This window comes from Pseudophryne corroboree, chromosome 5, assembly GCF_028390025.1.
Source record: "Pseudophryne corroboree isolate aPseCor3 chromosome 5, aPseCor3.hap2, whole genome shotgun sequence".
NCBI lineage: Eukaryota > Metazoa > Chordata > Amphibia > Anura > Myobatrachidae > Pseudophryne > Pseudophryne corroboree.
This window is the reverse complement of record NC_086448.1, coordinates 733,333,019-733,348,527: the sequence shown is the minus strand read 5'-3', so window position 1 is coordinate 733,348,527 and position 15,509 is coordinate 733,333,019. Positions and strand designations below refer to the sequence as shown.

The 15,509-nt window shown below is 50.6% G+C and overlaps 1 long non-coding RNA gene across 1 annotated transcript in view; it reads left to right on the top strand.

Moving 5' to 3' along the window:
- Window positions 1-15,120: 15,120 nt before the first annotated feature.
- Window positions 15,121-15,509, top strand: part of LOC134929394 (uncharacterized) — a 38,068-nt gene continuing 37,679 nt past the window's right edge. The window contains exon 1 of the long non-coding RNA XR_010178535.1: window positions 15,121-15,319. This is a non-coding gene — a long non-coding RNA (uncharacterized LOC134929394). The remainder of the gene's footprint in view (window positions 15,320-15,509) is intronic.

Here is a 15,509-nt window from a genome sequence, read left to right as displayed (position 1 = left end):
TAGGGGTGACAGGGAGATTGTGGGTGACTGGTGAGGAAGGGGTGACAGGGAGATAGTGGGTGACTGAGGCAGGGGTGACATGGAAATAGTGGGTGACTGAGGTAGAGGTGACATGGACATAGTGGATGACTGAGGCAGGGGTGACAAGTAGAGAGTAGATGACTGAGGCAAGGGTGGCAGGTAGAGTAGTTGACTGAGGCAGGGTGACAGAGTGTGTGACTGAGGCAGGGGTGACAGGGAGATAGTGGGTGACTGAAGCAGGGGTGACAGGGAGATAGTGGGTGACTGAGGCAGGGGTGACAGGGAGATAGTGGGTGACTGAAGCAGGGGTGACAGGGAGATAGTGGGTGACTGAAGCAGGGGTGACAGGGAGAACGTGGGTGACTGAAGCAGGGGTGACAGGGAGATAGTGGGTGACTGAGGCAGGGGTGACAGGTAGAGTTGGTGACTGAGGCAGGGTGACAGGTAGAGTTGGTGACTGAAGCAGGGGTGACAGAGTGGGTGATTAAGGCAGGGGTGACAGGGAGAAAGTGGGTGACTGAAGCAGGGGTGACAGGGAGATAGTGGGTGACTGAGGCAGGGGTGACAGGTAGAGTTGGTGACTGAGGCAGGGTGACAGGTAGAGTTGGTGACTGAAGCAGGGGTGACAGAGTGGGTGACTGAGGCAGGGGTGACAGGGAGATTGTGGGTGACTGGTGAGGAAGGGGTGACAGGGAGATAGTGGGTGACTGAGGCAGGGGTGACATGGACATAGTGGGTGACTGAGGCAGAGGTGACATGGACATAGTGGATGACTGAGGCAGGGGTGACAAGTAGAGAGTAGATGACTGAGGCAAGGGTGGCAGGTAGAGTTGGTGACTGAGGCAGGGTGACAGAGTGTGTGACTGAGGCAGGGGTGACAGGGAGATAGTGGGTGACTGAAGCAGGGGTGACAGGGAGATAGTGGGTGACTGAAGCAGGGGTGACAGGGAGAAAGTGGGTGACTGAGGCAGGGGTGACAGGTAGAGTTGGTGACTGAGACAGGGTGACAGGTAGAGTTGGTGACTGAGGCAGGGGTGACAGGGAGACAGTGGGTGACTGAGGCAGGGGTGACAGGGAGATAGTGGGTGACTGAGGCAGGGGTGACAGGGAGATAGTGGGTGACTAAAGTAGGGGTGACAGGGAGATAGTGGGCGAGTAAGGCAGGAGTGACCAGTAGTTAGTGGGTGACAGGGAGATAGTGGGTGACTGAAGTAGGGGTGACAGGGAGATAGTGGGCGAGTAAGGCAGGAGTGACCTGTAGTTAGTGGGTGACAGGGAGATAGTGGGTGACTGAAATAGGTGTGACAGGGAGATAGTGGGTGACTGAGGCAGGGGTGACAGGGAGATAGTGGGTGACTGAGGCAGGGATGACAGGGAGATAGTGGGTGACTGAGGCAGGGGTGACTGGGAGATAGTGGGTGACTGAGGCAGGGGTGACTTGGAGATAGTGGGTGACTGAGGCAGGGGTGACTGGGAGATAGTGAGTGACTGAGGCAGGGGTGACAGGGAGATAGTAGGTGACTGAGGCAGGGGTGACAGGAGATAGTGGGTGACTGAAGCAGGGATGACAGTGAGATAGTGGGTGACTAAGGCAGGGGTGACATGGATATAGTGGGTAATTGGTGAGGCAGGGGTGACAGGGAGATAGTGGGTGACTGAAGCAGGGTTGACAGGGAAATAGTGGGTGACTGGTGAGGCAGGGGTGACAGGGAGATAGTGGGTGACTGGTGAGGCAGGGGTGACAGGGAGATAGTGGGTGACTGGTGAGGCAGGGGTGACAGGGAGATAGTGGGTGACTGAGACAGAGATGACAGGGAGATAGTGGGTGACTGAGGCAGGGGTGACTGGGAGATAGTTGGTGACTGAGGCAGGGGTGACTGGGAGATAGTGGGTGACTGGGACAGGGGTGACAGGGAGACAGTGGGCGACTGAGGTAGGGGGTGACAGGGAGATAGTGGGTGACTGAGGTAGGGGTGACAGAGAGAAAGTGTGCTTGCAGAAAGATGGCGGCCGCAGTGTGCGACCCTGTGCCAGTGGTTTCCCTCCCTGGCTCTCCACTCACCTTACCCTGTGATCCAGGCTCTCTCTTGGGGCAGTGCAGCAGGGATACGAGCACACCTCGGGAGGAGATGAGAAGGCAGCGGCAGCACCCTCCACATATGGTACTCTCCACGATGTAATGGTCAGGCCGGCCCTGTATATATACACACATAGCAAAACATATATGTCCAGGTGTCAGCGCGTGTATGTATAGCTGCAGGTGTGTGCACGTCGGTGTACGTCCAGGTGTCAGCGTGTCCATGTATAGATGCAGGTGTGTGTACGTACAGGTGTCAGCGTGTGCATGTATAGCTGCAGGTGTGTGTACATCGGTGTACGTACAGGTGTCAGCGTGTCCATGTATAGATGCAGGTGTGTGTACGTACATGTGTCAGCTTGTGCATGTATAGATGCAGGTGTGTGTACGTCGGTGTACGTCCAGGTGTCAGCATGTGTATGTATAGATGCAAGTGTGTGTACGTCGGTGTACGTCCAGGTGTCAGCGCGTGTATGTATAGATGCAGGTGCTTGTACATCGGTTTTCGACCATGTGTCAGCATGTGCATGTATAGCTGCAGGTGTGTGTACGTCAGTGTACGTCCAGGTGTCAGCGTGTCCATGTATAGATGCAGGTGTGTGTACATACAGGTGTCAGCATGTGCATGTATAGATGCAGGTGTGTGTACGTCGGTGTACGTCCAGGTGTCAGCATGTGTATGTATAGATGCAAGTGTGTGTACGTCGGTGTATGTCCAGGTGTCAGCGCGTGTATGTATAGATGCAGGTGCTTGCACATCGGTGTTCGACCAGGTGTCAGCGCGTGCATGTATAGATGCAGGTGTGTGTACGTCGGTGTACATCCAGGTGTCAGCGCGTGCATGTATAGATGCAGGTGTGTGTACGTCGGTGTACGTCCAGCTGTCAGCGTGTCCATGTATAGATGCAGGTGTGTGTACGTACAGGTGTCAGCGTGTGCATGTATAGATGCAGGTGTGTGTACATCGGTGTACGTCCAGGTGTCAGCGTGTCCATGTATAGATGCAGGTGTGTGTACATCCAGGTGTCAGCATGAGTATATGTATAAGTGCAGGTGTATGTCGGTGTATGTCCAGGTGTCAGCGCGTGCATGTATAGATGCAGGTGTGTGTACGTCGGTGTACGTCCAGGTGTCAGCGTGTGCATGTATAGATGCAGGTGTGTGTACGTCGGTGTACGTCCAGTTGTCAGCGTGTGCATGTATAGATGCAGGTGTGGGTACGTCCAGGTGTCAGCGTGTGCATGTATAGATGCAGGTGTGGGTACATCGGTGTACGTCCAGGTGTCAGCATGTGCATGTATAGATGCAGGTGTGGGTACGTCCAGGTGTCAGCGTGTCCATGTATAGATGCAGGTGTGTGTACGTCCAGGTGTCAGCGTGTGCATGTATAGATGCAGGTGTGTGTACGTGTGTGTACGTCCAGGTGTCCGCTTGTGCATGTATAGATGCAGGTGTGTGTACGTCGATGTACGTCCAGGTGTCAGCGTGTGCATGTAGAGATGCAGGTGTGGGTACGTCCAGGTGTCAGCGTGTCCATGTATAGATGCAGGTGTGTACGTACAGGTGTCAGCGCGTGTACAGTATGTATAGATGCAGGTGTGGGTATGTCGGAGTACATACAGGGGACAGCGTGTGTATGTATAGATGTTGGTGTGTGCATGTCAGTGTACGTACAGATATAGGTGTGTGTATGTATATGTATAGAGGTAGGTGTGATACATACATATAACACATACATGATAGATACATACATATATCATGCACACACAATAGATAGATAGATATAACACACACACATACATACATACATGATAGATAGATAGATACATACATGATAGATAGATAGATAGATAGATAGATAGATAGATAGATAGATAGATAGATAGATAGATAGATAGATAGATAGATAGATACATGTATACACACACACACACACACACACACACAATACATACATACATATATCACACACACACACATACATGATACATACATATATCTCACACACACACACACACATATATATGATACATACATATATCACACACACATACATGATACATACATGAGACAGACCTGGGCTGGTGATGAGGCCCGGACCCCCTGCTGATGTTGCGTTGAGGAAGGCAGTGACCAGCTCCAGCTAGGCCAGTCATGACCAGGCCTTCAGAAAGTAGCCCCCAGCAGTTTGGTCACAGTGTTCCAGGGCTGAGGCCAGTCGGGGAGAGCGCTGCGCAGCCCGGGAGAAAGACGGCTGAGTAGTTACATCTGGAAGAGCCCCAGGGAGGGAGAGCTCCACCTGCCCCATTCTGCGCCGCACACTCCGCAGGCCCGCACATGGGGAGGGAGGTCACTGGCCACACATACCCGCCCTGCCGCCGGAGCTCCGCTGCTGTCCCCGTCAGCACTCTGCCCCATCCTGCGCCGCACACTCCACAGGCCCGCACATGGGGAGGGAGGTCACTGGCCACACATACCCGCCCTGCCACCGGAGCCCCGCTGCTGTCCCCGTCAGCACTCTCCAGCTGATGCTCCCGGAACAGAGACCAGAAAGAACTGTCAGCTCCAACCCCACCGCCTGCAGCAGCTTCTGCCGCCTCTTCTTCCGCCCATGCCCGGCTGCCTGAGCAGCAAGCCTAGAAGCCAAGTAGTGGCACTAAACCCAGCGACGGGGACACACTTCTGCTGCCAGCGTTATGTGGTAATCTCCTCCAGCCAGAGGAGATCGGGGGTGGCTTGCTGCAGGATAGTGGTGGGTCACTCTGGTAGGGTGGTTGGCGGCGCCCTCCTCTACATGGGTCTGCCGTGGCACCCTCACCCCGTGCTAGTTACACCACTGGTCTGCTATAAGCCACATCGGCCATGTTTGTACACCCATGTGAAGCTGAGTCAGTACACCCTCAGCGCGATGTCTGCTGAGTGAGGGGGGTGCTCATCTCACACTGTGGTGAAGTGAGCGACCTAGAAACATAGAATGTGACAGCAGATAAGAACCACTTTGCCCATCTAGTCTTTCCCTTTTTCTCTATCGTCCTAGTGGATGCTGGGGTTCCTGAAAGGACCATGGGGAATAGCGGCTCCGCAGGAGACAGGGCACAAAAAGTAAAGCTTTAGGATCAGGTGGTGTGCACTGGCTCCTCCCCCTATGACCCTCCTCCAAGCCTCAGTTAGATTTTTGTGCCCGGCCGAGAAGGGTGCAATCTAGGTGGCTCTCCTAAAGAGCTGCTTAGAAAAGTTTAGCTTAGGTTTTTTATTTTACAGTGAGTCCTGCTGGCAACAGGATCACTGCAACGAGGGACTTAGGGGAGAAGAAGTGAACTCACCTGCGTGCAGGATGGATTGGCTTCTTTGGCTACTGGACATTAGCTCCAGAGGGACGATCACAGGTACAGCCTGGATGGTCACCGGAGCCTCGCCGCCGGCCCCCTTGCAGATGCTGAAACAAGAAGAAGGTCCAGAATCGGCGGCATGAAGACTCCTCAGTCTTCTTAAGGTAGCGCACAGCACTGCAGCTGTGCGCCATTTCCTCTCAGCACACTTCACACGGCAGTCACTGAGGGTGCAGGGCGCTGGAAGGGGGGCGCCCTGGGAGGCAATGAAAACCTATTTTTGGCTAAAAATACCTCACATATAGCCTCCGGGGGCTATATGGAGATATTTAACCCCTGCCAGAATCCGTTAAGAGCGGGAGACGAGGCCGCCGAAAAAGGGGCGGGGCCTATCTCCTCAGCACACAGCGCCATTTTCCCTCACAGAAAGGCTGGAGGGAAGGCTCCCAGGCTCTCCCCTGCACTGCACTACAGAAACAGGGTTAAAACAGAGAGGGGGGGCACTAATTTGGCGTTAGAAATATATAAAAAAGATGCTATAAGGGAAAACACTTATATAAGGTTGTCCCTATATAATTATAGCGTTTTTGGTGTGTGCTGGCAAACTCTCCCTCTGTCTCTCCAAAGGGCTAGTAGGTCCTGTCCTCTATCAGAGCATTCCCTGTGTGTGTGCTGTGTGTCGGTACGTGTGTGTCGACATGTATGAGGACGATGTTGGGGAGGAGGCGGAGCAATTGCCTGTAATGGTGATGTCACTCTCTAGGGAGTCGACACCGGAATGGATGGCTTATTTAGGGAATTACGTGATAATGTCAACACGCAGCAAGGTCGGTTGACGACATGAGACGGCCGACAAACAATTAGTACCGGTCCAGACGTCTCAAAAAACACCGTCAGGGGTTTTAAAACGCCCGTTTACTTTAGTCGGTCGACACAGACACAGACAGGGACACTGAATCCAGTGTCGACGGTGAATAAACAAACGTATTCCTTATTAGGGCCACACGTTAAGGGCAATGAAGGAGGTGTTACATATTTCTGATACTACAAGTACCACAAAAGAGGGTATTATGTGGGATGTGAAAAAACTACCGTAGTTTTTCCTGAATCAGATAAATTAAATGAAGTGTGTGATGATGCGTGGGTTCCCCCCGATAGAAAATATGGGCGGTATACCCTTTCCCGCCAGAAGTTAGGGCGCGTTGGGAAACACCCCTTAGGGTGGATAAGGCGCTCACACGCTTATCAGAACAAGTGGCGGTACCGTCTATAGATAGGGCCGTCCTCAAGGAGCCAGCTGACAGGAGGCTGGAAAATATCATAAAAAGTATATACACACATACTGGTGTTATACTGCGACCAGCGATCGCCTCAGCCTGGATGTGCAGAGCTGGGGTGGCTTGGTCGGATTCCCTGACTAAAAATATTGATACCCTTGACAGGGACAGTATTTTATTGACTATAGAGCATTTAAAGGATGCATTTCTATATATGCGAGATGCACAGAGGGATATTTGCACTCTGGCATCAAGAGTAAGTGCGATGTCCATATCTGCCAGAAGATGTTTATGGACACGACAGTGGTCAGGTGATGCAGATTCCAAACGGCACAAAGGTGTATTGCCGTATAAAGGAAGAGGAGTTATTTGGGGTCGGTCCATCGGACCTGGTGGCCACGGCAACTGCTGGAAAATCCACCGTTTTTTACCCTAAGTCACATCTCTGCAGAAAAAGACACCGTCTTTTCAGCTTCAGTCCTTTCGTCCCTATAAGAGTCATATCTGCCCAGGGATAGAGGAAAGGGAAGAAGACTGCAGCAGGCAGCCCATTCCCAGGAACAGAAGCGTTCCACCGCTTCTGACAAGCTCTCAGCATGACGCTGAGACCGTACAGGACCCCTGGATCCTACAAGTAGTATCCCAGGGGTACAGATTGGAATGTCGAGACGTTTCCCCTGCGCAGGCTCCTGAAGTCTGCTTTACCAAGGTCTCCCTCCGACAAGGAGGCAGTATGGGAAACAATTCACGAGCTGTATTCCCAGCAGGTGATAATTAAATTACCCCTCCTACAACAAGAAAAGGGGTATTATTCCACACTATATTGTGGTACTGAAGCCAGAAGGCTAGGTGAGACCTATTCTAAATCTAAAAAAATTTGAACACTTACAAAGGTTCAAATCAAGATGGAGTCACTCAGAGCAGTGATAACGAACCGGGAAGAAGGGGACTATATGGTGTCCCGAGACATCAGGGATGCTTACCTCCATGTCCCAAATTTGCCCTTATCACTAAGGGTACCTCAGGTTCGTGGTACAGAACTGTCACTATCAGTTTCAGACGCTGCCGTTTGGATTGTCCACGGCACCCCGGGTCTTTACCAAGGTAATGGCCGAAATGATGGTTCTTCTTCGAAGAAAAGGCGTCTTAATTATCCCTTACTTGGACGATCTCCTGATAAGGGCAAAGTCCAGGGAACAGTTGGAGGTCGGAGTAGCACTATCTCGGATACTGTTACAACAGCAGGGGTGGATTCTAAATATTCCAAAATCGCAGCTGATCCCGACAACAAGTCTCCTGTGCTTAGGGATGATTCTGGACACAGTCCAGAAAAAGGTGTTTCTCCCGGAAGAGAAAGCCAGGGAGTTATCCGAGCTAGTCAGGAACCTCCTAAAATCAGTGCATCATTGCACAAGGGCCATGGTAAAAAAAATGGTGACTTCCTTCGAAGCAATTCCAGTCGGCAGATTTCATGCAAGAACTTTTCAGTGGGATCTGCTGGACAAATGGTCCGGATCGCATCTTCAGATGCATCAGCGGATAACCCTATATCCAAGGACAAGGGTGTCTCTCCTGTGGTGGTTACAGAGTGCTCATCTTCTAGAGGGCCGCAGATTCGGCATTCAGTTTTGGATGTTGGTGACCACGGAGGCCAGCCCGAGAGGCTGGGGAGCAGTCACACAAGGAAAAAATTTCCAGGGAGTGTGATCAAGTCTGGAGACTTTTCTCCACATAAATATAGCTAAGGGTAAATTTATAATGCTCTAAGCTTAGCAAGACCTCTGCTTCAAGGTCAGCCGGTATTGATCCAGTGGGATAAAACATCACGGCAGTCGCCCACGTAAATAGACAGGGCGGCACAAGAAGCAGGAGGGCAGTGGCAAAAACTGCAAGGACTTTTCGCTGGGCGGAAAATCATGTGATAGCACTGTCAGCAGTGTTTCATTCCGGGAATGGAAACTGGGAAGCAGACTTCCTCAGTAGGCACGACCTCCACCCGGCAGAGTGGGAACTTCATGGGGAAGTTTTCCACATGATTGTAAACCGTTGGGAATTACCAAAGGTGGACATGATGGCGTCCCGTCTGAACAAAAAACGGGACAGGTATTGCGCCAGGTTAAGAGACCCTCAGGCAATAGCTGTGGACGTTCTGGTAACACCGTGGGTGTACCAGTCGGTGTATGTGTTCCATCCTCTGCTTTTCATACCTAAGGTACTGAGAATTATAAGACGTAGAGGAGTAAGAACTATACTCATGGCTCCGGATTGGCCAAGAAGGACTTGGTACCCGGAACTTCAAGAGATGCTCACAGAGGACTTATGGCCTCTGCCGCTAAGAAGGGACTTGTTTCAGCAAGTACCATGTCTGTTCCAAGACTTACCGCAGCTGCGTTTGACGGCATGGCGGTGGAACGCCGGATCCTAAGGGAAAAGGCATTCAGGAAGAGGTCATTCCTACCCTGGTCAAAGCCAGAAAGGAGGTGACCGCACAACATTATCACCACATGTGGCGAAAATATGTTGCGTGGTGTGAGGCCAGGAAGGCCCCACGAAGAAATTTCAACTCGGTCGATTCCTGCATTTCCTGCAAACAGGAGTGTCTATGGGCCTCAAATTGGGGTCCATTAAGGTTCAAATTTCGGCCCTGTCGATTTTTCTTCCAGAAAGAATTGGCTTCAGTTCCTGAAGTCCAGAAGTTTGTCAAGGGAGTATTGCATATACAACCCCCTTTTGTGCCTCCAGTGGCACTGTGGGATCTCAACGTAGTTCTGGGATTCCTCAAAACACATTGGTTTAAAACCAGTCAAATCTGTGGATTTGAAGCATCTCACATGAAAAGTGAACATGCTCTTGGACCTGGCCTGGACCAGGCGAGTGTCAAATTGGTGGTTTTTTTCTCAAAAAAGCCCATATCTGTTTGTCCATTCGGACAGGGCAGAGCTGCGGACTCGTCCCCAGTTCTCTCCCTAAGGTGGTGTCAGTGTTTCACCTGAACCAGCTTATTGTGGTGTCTTGCGCCTACTAGGGACTTGGAGGACTCCAAGTTGCTAGATGTGGTCAGGGCCCTGAAAATATAGGTTCCAGGACGGCTGGAGTCAGGAAAACTGACTTGCTGTTATCCTGTATGCACCCAACAAACTGGGTGCTCTTGCTTCTAAGCAGACTTTTGCTAGTTGGATGTGTAATACAATTCAGCTTGCACATTCTGTGGCAGGCCTGCCACAGCCAAAATATGTAAATGCCCATTCCACAAGGAAGGTGGGCTCATCTTGGGCGGCTGCCCGAGGGGTCTCGGCTTTACAACTTTGCCGAGCGGCTATTTAGTCAGGGGCAAACACGTTTGTAAAATCCTACAAATTTGATAACCTGGCTAAGGAGGACCTGGAGTTCTCTCATTCGGTGCTGCAGAGTCATCCGCACTCTCCCGCCCGTTTGGGAGCTTTGGTATAATCCCCATGGTCCTTTCAGGAACCCCAGCATCCACTAGGACGATAGAGAAAATAAGAATTTACTTACCGATAATTCTATTTCTCGGAGTCCGTAGTGGATGCTGGGCGCCCATCCCAAGTGCGGATTATCTGCAATACTTGTACATAGTTACAAAAATCGGGTTATTATTGTTGTGAGCCATCTTTCAGAGGCTCCGCTGTTATCATACTGTTAACTGGGTTCAGATCACAGGTTTTACAGTGTGATTGGTGTGGCTGGTATGAGTCTTACCCGGGATTCATAAATCCTTCCTTATTGTGTACGCTCGTCCGGGCACAGTATCCTAACTGAGGCTTGGAGGAGGGTCATAGGGGGAGGAGCCAGTGCACACCACCTGATCCTAAAGCTTTACTTTTTGTGCCCTGTCTCCTGCGGAGCCGCTATTCCCCATGGTCCTTTCAGGAACCCCAGCATCCACTACGGACTCCGAGAAATAGAATTATCGGTAAGTAAATTCTTATTTTTATCCTTTAGGCAATCTCAACCCTTTTTGAACCTTTATTCTTAAATATTGTGCCTGCAGCGGCTATAGTGACGCACAGGGCCACGCATCACTATGGGCATACACACGGAGAGATCCGTGCTTAATTTCTAAGCAATCTAATCAGATTGCTTAGAAATTAAGCACGGATCTCTCTGTGTGTACTCCCCTTTAGAGATAGCTGCTGTAATCTCTGCAATAATCAGAACTAACTACCGATTACTGTCTGGACATAGGACATATTCTTGTTATCTGTTGCTAACTTTTATAAGGCCCCGATGCGCTATACTATACTATACATCTGTAAATAGATGGCAAAAAAATAGTCGTTGTCTGTCCACTAGTAAAGCCGTGGTCTGCTGATCCACAGCTGGAGCTGTATTTTAGTCCCTTATGGCCCTCATTCCGAGTTGTTCGCTCGCTAGCCGCTTTTCGCAGCAGTGCACACGCTAAGCCGCCGCCCTCTGGGAGTGAATCTTAGCTTAGCTGAATTGCGAACGAAGTATTCGCAATATTGCGAAAAGATTTTTCTTTGCAGTTTCTGAGTAGCTCGAGACTTACTCTTCCAGTGCGATCAGTTCAGTGCTTGTCGTTCCTGGTTTGACGTCACAAACACACCCAGCGTTCGCCCAGACACTCCCCCGTTTCTTCAGCCACTCCCGCGTTTTTCCCAGAAACGGCAGCGTTTTTTCACACACTCCCATAAAACGGACAGTTTCCGCCCAGAAACACCCACTTCCTGTCAATCACACTCCGATCACCAGAACGAAGAAAAAACCTTGTAATGCCGTGAGTAAAATACCAAACTTCTTAGAAAATTTACTTGGCGCAGTCGTAGTGCGAACATTGCTCATGCGCAATTAGCGGAAAATCGCTGCGATGCGAAGAAAATTACCGTGCGAACAACTCGGAATGAGGGCCTATATACGGAGGACAACGGAGTAAGAATATTTGTTGCCAACAGTGAGTGCCAGATTCCTATTGTGTGTGTGTGTGTGTGTGTGTGTATATATATATATATAGTATTAGTATGTGTGTGTGTGTACGTATTGAGATTTTTATATAAACGCAGACATGTGCACATACATGTAGGGAGGCCAATCCCGGGATCGGGATCATCGGGATCCCAGGATTTAGACCCAAAAACGGCCGGGATTCAATCCCGGGATTGGAAGCTCCAATCCCGGGGATTGAGGGATCAGCGTTGAGCGTCCACAGGACGCTCAGATGCTGCCTGGCTCCCTCCTCCTGTCTCCCCCTGCTTAGCGTGACCTGTGACTGTGAGGTCACACTGCGCTGCCAGCAGCCGCAGAGCAGGAAAGTACGGCGGTCTTCACCCGCCGCCTCCTCCCGGCTCCCCTTGCACTCACCCGCTGCCTCCTCCCGGCTCCCCTGCACTCACCCGCCAGCTCCTCCTCACCCGCTACCTGGCTGTGCAGGTTTGTACGTTTTTTTAATGTCTGCAGGGCGGGTGGGGAGGGGCGGGGCGACAGTCTAAAGACAATACCGGGTATCACGGGAATCATCATTTTTCAATCCCGATACCCGGGATTGAAAAAATGGACCGGGATTGGCCTCCCTACATACATGTATAATTATTTCACATAAACATTGATATGGATATACATTTATATAGCCTGTTATAATTTCTCAGGCCGTGTGATTTACATATTGCTAAAAGTAAGAATTGCATTAGAGACACACAACAGCAAGTCATTGGCCCCCCTACATTATACGTACTGTAATACTCATTTACACTAAGTAATTTTAACAGTGCACGTGAAGAAATTTAGGTGATCTAGTGTGACACCTTCCCCCCACCTCCCCTCCCACACACTCACTATAGAGGGAGCTGGGAGACGGGAACCCACTGTTCGCATTCACCAGCTCAAGGCAGTGCCTCCTTCTCTGGACTGTGGTGGCAGGATCCTCCTGATGGTGCGGTGCAGCGTGACTTCATGACGCTGCGCAACGTCAGTTCGCAGTGCTCCTCTGGGAACGAAGCCTGCTGACTGGTTAAGCCCCGCCCCCCTGCAGAAGTGGGCATGGCTACAAACTATCGGGGCCCACCGATGAATTCCCCGGAACCCCAGCAGGCCAGTGCAAGCCTGTAAGAAGGAGGGAGAGAGAGCGGGAGAAGGACAGGGAGAGAGAGGGAGAAGGAGACAGACAGGGATGGAGGGTGAGTGGGAGAGAAGTAGAAGGAAAGTGAGGGAGAAGGAGAGCAACAGGGATAGAGGGGGGGAGGAAGAGTGAGGGGGAGAGAGGAAGAATGAGAGAGCGTGAAAAAGATAAGGCCTGTAAACACAGTGAGGAGATATTTTTTTGCGATTTTGACTATATAGTCAAAATCGCAAAGAAAGTTAGTGCAGATCGCTAGGTGAAAGTCACCTTGCGATCCCGATGTGTGGCCCCGCGAGGTTGGTATCGCAAGCCTAGATTGACGTGTAGGTAAGTCGATTTTGACTATCTAGTATAAAAGATAGTCAAAATTGACACTTAGACAAAATCGTACATAGCCAGTATCGCAAGCACAGTCATCTATGCTTGTGATACTGACCTAGTCCCTATCACATAGTGAGAATTGGGGTTTAGCCTGAATCTCACCGTGTGTACACACCTATAGGGAGATGGGGAGAGGGAGGGAAAGATAGGATGAAAGAGAGAGAGATGGGGGAGAGGGGATGAGAGAGAGAGAGAGAGAGAGAGGGAGATGGGAGAGAGAAGGAAAGACAGACCAGAGAGAGAGAGAGAGAGAGAGAGGAAAAGATAGTGTTCTCGAGAGAGCAAGTGAGTGTAAGCGAGATTTCATGAGAATGGAAATATAGTAAAAATACACTGACACTTACCACACTGTCTCTGTGTCAGCTTCCTCATGGGTGTCTGTAGTCGCAGCCTGAAGCTGCTGTGTGGAGCTGGAAGTGCCTGGCTGCCTCCTCCTTCTGCTATCCTGTCATGCTGCGGATCTAGTCATGCCTGTTCCATCCAGGAACAGTGTTCCTCCTGCTCCTCGTGGATCATGCCCGTCACTGCAGGGATAGAATAGGGGGGGGGGGGGGGGGCAGGCGCAGCATAGTGCTGGTGTCATGGTGTCCTTCATACACAGGTGCCGAACAGGTGACCGGAGGAAGAGGAGTGTTACCAGAAGGGGGTGCACATATTACCTATGTTTTCCTGCCTACCTGTGCCACAGTGCCGTGTCAGTCGGATGGCTGGCACAATCCATTTGTAATCCTTAACTAGGTGCTGCATCTATGCTTTCTGCTCTTCAGAATCTTGGGGCACGGCACGGGCGTATACTTTGCACCTCCTGTCACACACACACACTGACAGTCACACACACACTGACAGTCACACACACACACTGACAGTCTCACACACACACACACACACACACTGACAGTTTTGATTTTCCCGCTCCCAGCTGCCAATGCTCTGAATAAATTAGTGACGTCACAGCATCCTCTGGCACCGCTGGAACCGGACAATTAAACTTTCATATGAGCGGTGCCAGGGCTAATTACTGTGAAAATGTGCCCCCACCAACCCCAAAACACCCCATACCCCACTGTATAAACCTAATATTTGCAATTCCCCACCAGTTTACCATCAAAAAACTGGATGCAGGGGGAAAAAAAGTCGGCCATGTTTGTACACCCGTTTGAAGCTGCTCTGAGTACACCCCCTGCAGACAGCACTGCGGAGGCGCAACAAATTGAAATTCCCTATCTCTATAATGGCGCATATTTTACTAAATTTTTAAAAAACTGTAACTTTCTGAAAAACCTTAACCCCAAAAGGCACTACACTGGGACAAGCTCTATTTAATAAAACAAACCCCAAGTCTTAATTCGTCCTCTATCCTGAGTTATGCCTTCCCAAAAAACTTTCCATTGACTATATGGGAAAACCATCCTCAAAAGCCAAACATGAAGTCGCAGAAAAAAACTGACAGTTGAAACTTTAGGTTTCTCCCAATTCCTCATTTTTTGTTATTTTGCCCTAAAATTTGCAGCACCGGGTGACGATTCCATGCCAAATTTTCAGCTCAGTACGTACAATCACTTTTGAGGTGTAGCCCCTCAAACACCATGCCCCCATCTCAGAAGTTCCCTATGGGAGAATTCCGTTTGTTCGATTCAGCCTTAATGCATGGCCGCAACTAAGGGGGGGCATGTGACCTGGGTGCCGGATAGGAGGGGGCGCCGCAACGGTCACTTTTACCCACCTAACACCCCCTCCGAGTCCTGATGCGCACAGGTCCCTTAGAGCCGTCGAAGCTGCACAAGGCAGTCCAGACTCTACTAGCTGCCGCCTACTGTGATGAAACTTAAAATAAACTACAGCTCCCAGAAGCCCTTGCTGCGGGAGCTGTGGTTTACTTTCAGTTTCTTCTATGTGAGCAGTCGTGGGCTAACTGTTGTGCCCTAAGAGGGGGCACAGGGAACAAGTTACCCCAGCCTCCCCCTGCTGCCTTTGATCCCCGCAGCAGTGCACTATTGCACTGCTGAGCTGGAAAGTGAAGTGACAGCCGGAGTTCCGAAAAGGGGGTGGAGCTACACGGCACTGTACTCAGTGCCAGGCCAGCCAGCATCAGCGGAGAGAGGAGGGGAGAGAAGAGCAGCAGCACAGCACAGCCTAAGTAGTGAGTGTGTTATAGTGAAGGGGCACTGTATGTGTGTGCAACTACTATATATGTGTGTATGAATGTGTGCATGTGTGTGACTGTATGTGAATAGGTGTGTGACTATATATCTTCATGTGTGCTTTTGTGTCACTGTATGTATGTATGTATGTATGTATGTATGTATATACCTATATGTTCACTTGAATGA